The sequence below is a fragment of the Bidens hawaiensis genome, unplaced genomic scaffold, assembly GCF_021521415.1.
Source record: "Bidens hawaiensis isolate Kalapana, Puna unplaced genomic scaffold, B.hawaiensis_p1.1 tig00000904_1, whole genome shotgun sequence".
NCBI classification, from domain to species: Eukaryota; Viridiplantae; Streptophyta; class Magnoliopsida; order Asterales; family Asteraceae; genus Bidens; species Bidens hawaiensis.
The window spans coordinates 3,826,039-3,832,427 of record NW_027491052.1 but is presented as its reverse complement, the minus strand read 5'-3'; positions in this window follow the sequence as shown (position 1 = coordinate 3,832,427).

Sequence of the window (6,389 nt, the reverse complement as noted above, 5' to 3'; positions counted from 1 at the left end):
AGATGCCAGGGAAATGCCGTGGAACATATCGCCTAGCGTGGCAGGACACCGGGTAGCACGTGCCCATGTATACAAAGGAAGTTGTGTGGAGGTTATGTACGAGCACTGTTTTGCTAGACTTCAAAAAGATGTCAAGGACCGACTGGAAGAGGATATGTGTCCATTGTTGGGATTTTCAGGGAAGGTAGTGAAACCCTTGGGTTCGCTGACTCTCCCTTTCAGCTTGAAAGAGGGGGAGAAAGTCCGAACTGTTCATCTGCGGTTTTCAGTGGTAAGGGCTCCATCCAAGTACAATATCATACTAGGAAGCCCTAGTATAAGGGCCCTCCGAGCCATTGCCTCCACAGCACATGGGTGTATAAAGTTCCCGACTCCCAAGGGTGTGGCCACGATACGATCCTCATTCGAGATTGTCGCCAGTGTGAGTTCAGGGGGTGAACCAAAAAAGAAGCGGAAAGGAACGAAGGAATGGGTCTTGAATGGGGAGTTTCCAGAGCAAACAGTCAAGATAGGAACCTCACTAACTGACAAACGGAAGGCAAGGTTGAAAGAATTGTTGCTAAGGAACGTGGACGTGTTTGCATGGAGACACGAAGACATGACAGGGATCCCAAGGGATTAGGTTCAGCATAACCTTAAGGAATTCCATTGGATGGAACCAGCAAAGCAAAAAAAGAGAAGTTTGGGGCCCGAAAAGAGCCAAGCTGTTCTGGAAGAAACATGGAAGTTATTGCAGGCAGGAATAGTAAGGAAGGTGAGATATCCTCAGTGGATATCAAACCCAGTAATGATAGCCAAGTCTGACAATAGCTAGCGGATGTGCATCTAAAGACGCCTACCCCTTATCGGAGGTCAAAAAGAAAACAGAGTCCTTGAACCAGTATCCTTTAAGGTGTTTCCCGGATGCCTATAAAGGATACCATCAGGTGCAGATGAACCCCAAAGACGAGGAGAAGACAGCCTTCTATACCGATGAGGGAACCTTCTGCTACACCAAAATGCCATTTGGGCTAAAAAATACGGGGGCCACGTACCAGGGATTCATGGATAAACTCTTCGAAGGGCAGAGGGACAGGAACGTGAAAATTGATGTGGACGACCTAGTTGTTAAAAGCAAAATGAAGAGGCCATGCTGAGCGATATCAAGGAAACATTTCGAACTCTAAGAGGGGCCAATATGAAGTTGAATCCAGGTAAGTGCTCTTTCGGGGTAGAAGAAGGGAAATTCCTGGGGGGTACTGGTAACAAAAGAAGGAATTAAGGCCAATCCAGAAAAGGTAGACGCACTGATTCAGATGAAGTCTCCCAAGAACCTCAAAGAGCTACAAAGACTAAACGGGAGGCTTGTGGCTCTGAATAGGTTCCTTTCAAAAATAGCGGAGAGAACTTTTCCTTTTATGGCTGTCCTAAGGTGAAGCACGAAGAAAAGCAAATTCTGTTGGGATAGGGAGGCAGTAGAGGCCTTCCAAGATTTAAAAAGGCACCTTTGTGATCTCCTTACAATAACAACCCCTCGACCCGGGGAGACGCTAACACTATACCTCTCCCAGACGTCAAAAACGATAAGCTCGGTGTTAATGGTTGAAAGAGGGGAGGCACAGATACCCATCTGTTTCGTTAGTCATAATTTAAAAGGGATAGAAGAGAGATACTTGCCAGTAGAAAAGTTGGTACTAGCTTTAATCTATACGGTTCAAAGGTTGTGAAGGTACTTTCAGGCACATGTCGTACAAGTGCTCACTGACCAACCTTTGTAGCAAGTATTGTCGAAGCCAGAGATGTCAGGAAGATTAACAAAATGGGCAATTGAATTTGGGAATCACACACTCGAATACAGGCCACGGACTGCCATCAAGGGGCAAGCCCTGGCCGATTTCTTGGCAGAAACAGAGGGGAGAGAAGAAGATGAAGGGGGGGGGGACATTCAGTCCCAAAAGGAGCGAAGCGAAAGAGGAAAGGGCAGAGGAAGTCTGGTAGAAACTATACATGGACGGGGCCTCCAACTAAGAAGGAAATGGGGCGGGGTTAATTCTGGTAAGTCCTGAAGGGATCGAGCTAACTTATGCAATATGTTTGGGGTTCCCCAGCACAAACAACGAGGCAGAATATGAGGCACTTCTAGCTGGCCACAGAATAGCCAAAGGAGTCAAGTCAAAGAGAGTTAGAGCTCATGTTGACTCCCTGTTATTGGCCAATCAAATGGGGGGAAGCTACGATGCGAGAGAACCGAAGATGAGGGAATATCTTAAAGTGACACAGAAATTGATAAAGGAATTAGAACATGCAGAAGTATTACATATTCCCAGAGGCTCCAATAAAAAACCGATGCTTTGAGTAAATTGGCTGCGATCGCCTTTGATCATTTAGCTAAGGAGGTGAAAGTGGAGACCCTCCAGCAACCGTCGGTGGCAGAGGTAATGGTCACCCATGTAGGGGCCCAAGAAGACAATTGGATGACCCCCCATCATCGAGTATCCTCGGGAAGGGAGGGTGCCGGAAGATAGGGAAGAGGAAAGGAAGTTAAGGGTCAAGGCCCTGCAATATGAAATAATCAAGGGAGACTTGTACAGAAAGTCCTACCTAGGACCCTCCCTCAAATGCATTGACTTGGGAGAAGCAGAGTATGTGATAAGGGAGATACATGAAGGGATCTGTGGGATGCACATGGGGGGAAAAATAGTAGTAGCCCGAGCAATGAGGGCTGGATATTACTGGCCAGCCATGTTTCTTAGTGCTGTCAAAGAAATACAAAGGTACGACCATTGCCAAATACATGCACATGTAGGAAGGAAGCCGAAGTCAAACCTAATACCGGTAAGCTCCTCATGGCCTTTCCCGTAATGGGGGATAGACATAGTGGGACCTTTCCCGAAGGGAGCAGGAAAGGCGAGATTCTTAGTAGTAGCAATCGATTACTTCACAAAATGGGTGGAAGCCAAGCCACTACGTTCCATAACAGGTGCTAGTACATGGAATGTGACAAGTGCTTGGATTAAACCGACGAGCCGCTTTGTTTGTGTATAAGATACAAAAGATAAAGAATGGAAGAAATATTAACAAATGAGTGGAGAATGGATCATAACGAATGAGATGATTAGTTAAAAGGAATGTGCAATGTCATATGGGAAGATTAACGAATGGAGTGTGCATGACGAAGACATAACGAATGGGAGCTGTGCAAGTATAACGAATGTGCAAATATGATGATTGGAATGCACTTAACGAATGGTAGTGATCTAGTAACGAATGTGACATGATTATAAATAGGTTCACACTTTAGAAAATTAGTTAGGCAGTCACACACACAAGTCACAACGGGTCATTCATCTTACGAGACACCGAATTGTACCGAACCTCTGCAGAATTTTATAGTGAGCTTCAACAAGTTATTATTTACATATCTTCTACGTGTTCGGTCGTTTTCGTTCATCGATAAGTACCGAAACGCACCGAAACATACATCGTGCGTTTTCGGTTTCGTAGATCAATATCGAGTTCATCGATCCTCATCGGGAAAAACAAGTGGTGTCAGAGCTTTCGGTACTCGATTCTACGTCTAATTGCTGAATTGCGTGTGAAACCAATAATTCTAACATGTTCGATTTTGATTCCGAAGTGTTTGTACTTTTTGGTTTGATTTTTACTTGTTTCGGACTGTAATCAGTTGATGTTTTACGTATAGCATTTGTAGGGGTATGGTACTAAACCCGGTTTTACGACCCTAAATTTATTATGTTTGGCTTATTTTATTATATGGACTAATACAATGTTATTGGGCTGAGGGGGTTTTGTGGAGGTAACCTTAACTGGGCTAGGTCCATTAGGATACCATGATGGTGGCCATGAGACTCTCTATATAAGGAGGTCTCCACCTCCTTATTAGGGGGTCATGCTCAATAAGAGCCACCACCACTTTTTTGTGTCTGTAAACAAGAGATTCCTCAGGATTTCTTAGCAGTCACCTCCACACCCCCGAAAAACCATTGCAGGTCTCAAGCAGCTGAAGAAGAAGATCAAGACGTGGTTCGTTCATCTCGAAAAACCGTGGAAACATCGTCATGGATCAGGTCAGATTCATTTCATGCTTCGACATTGGCGCCATCCGTGGGACGGCAACGAACTACCCTTCGATCTTCATCTCGGCTGTCAGATCTCTCCCAGGAAAAACCCAGATCTGGAAGTTTACAGAAAAAGGCTTCAAGGCTTGTTCTATTAAAGCTCAAAAAGATCCATAGATCTAAAAGAGGCTTCCAGATCTGTGCAAAAAGAAACAGCCTGTTCGAATGATCAGGTCTCCGGATCTGTGATGGTTTTAAATCTGCTCCGAGCTTCAGATCTATCCAGATCTGATTTACAGATCTAGATCTAGATTACAGACCTGGATTTTAGGTTTAAAATTGCAGGTCTAACTCTTAAATTGCAGATCCAAAAATTACCAGACTTCCGCCGCCATGTACGCGCGCCCGCGGGTTCTCATTCCGCAGCCGTGCATGTGCCACCGCGGAAACCACCATGTGGGTTTTGCGCAAGAGACCTCCGCCATGCACGCGCACTCGCGAGTCACCACTCCATCGCCGTGCATGCGTGCATCAGGCCTCACGCCAAACTTAAAGGTTGGGAATCCTCATAATATCCCATATGGCTACGCGCCAAACTTCAAGGTTGGGAATCCTCATAATATCCCATATGGCTACGCGCCAAACTTCAAGGTTGGGAATCCTCATAATATCCCATACGGTTACGCGCCAAACTTAAAGGTTGGGAATCCTCATAATATCCCATATGGCTACGCGCCAAAACTTCAAGGTTGGGAATCCTCATAATATCCCATATGGCTACGCGCCAAACTTAAAGGATGGGAATCCTCATAATATCCCATATGGACACGCGCCAAACTTAAGGGTTGGGAATCCTCATACCACATGCTCACGCATCACATATGCTCACGCATATTACACATGCTTACGCATCACATATGCTCACGCATATTACACATGCTTACGCATCACATGCTCACACATATCACAGTCTACGCGCACGCGCATGCAACATCTGCTCGCGGCGCGGGACATAAAGCCTACGCGCACGCGCATGCAACATCTGCGCGTGGCGCATAACACAAAACCAAAGTCTACGCGCACGCGCATGCAACATCAGCGCGTGGCGCGGGACATAAAGTAGCTCGTAAGTCGCCTCACGCGCAAGCTTCATTATTATTACAGCTCATAAGACGCCTCGCGCGCAAGCTGTTATTATTCTTAGAGCTCGTAAGACGCCTCGCTCGCAAGCTTTTATTATTCATACAGCTCATAAGACGCCTCGCGCGCAAGCTGTTATTATTCATACAGCTCATATGACGCCTCGCGCGCAAGCTGCTATTATTCTTACAGCTCATAAGACGCCTCGCGCGCAAGCTGTTATTATTCTTATAGCTCGTAAGACGCCTCGCGCGCAAGCTTTTATTATTCATACAGCTCATAAGACGCCTCGCGCGCAAGCTGTTACTATTCTTATAGCTCGTAAGACGCCTCGCGCGCAAGCTTTATTATTCATACAGCTCATAAGACACCTCGCGCGCAAGCTGTTACTATTCTTATAGCTCGTAAGACGCCTCGCGCGCAAGCTTTATTATTCATACAGCTCATAAGACGCCTCGCGCGCAAGCTGTTATTATTCTTATAGCTCGTAAGCCGCCATGCTCGCATGCTTCATTATTCTTATAGCTCGTAAGCCGCCTCACGCGCAGGCTCCACTATTATTACAGCTCATAAGACGCCTCGCGCGCAAGCTGTTATTATTCTTATAGCTCGTAAGACGCCTCGCGCGCAAGCTTTTATTATTCACAGCTCATAAGACGCCTCGCGCGCAAGCTGCTATTATTCTTATAGCTCGTAAGACGCCACGCGCGCAAGCTTTATTATTCATACAACTCATAAGACGCCTCGCGCGCAAGCTTTACTATTCTTATAGCTTGTAAGACGCCACGCGCGCAGGCTTCATTATTCTCATAGATCCATAAGTCGCCTCGCGCACAGGCTTCATTATTTTTACAGCTCGTCACCATCATGAAGAAAACCCCCCAAAACTCAAAGACAATAAAGACAAGGCCAAAGAACAGGGAAAAAACCGCCTCATAGCCTAACACACCTCATAAAGTCCAGTGCTCCACCTAGACGCTTGCGCGTCCAGGAGCAACACTGGACTTGGGGGGGCTTGTAGGGGTATGGTACTAAACCCGGTTTTACGACCCTAAATTTATTATGTTTGGCTTATTTTATTATATGGAGTAATACAATGTTATTGGGCTGAGGGGGTTTTGTGGAGGTAACCATAACTGGGCTAGGCCCATTAGGGTACCATGATTGTGGCCATGAGACTCTCTATATAAG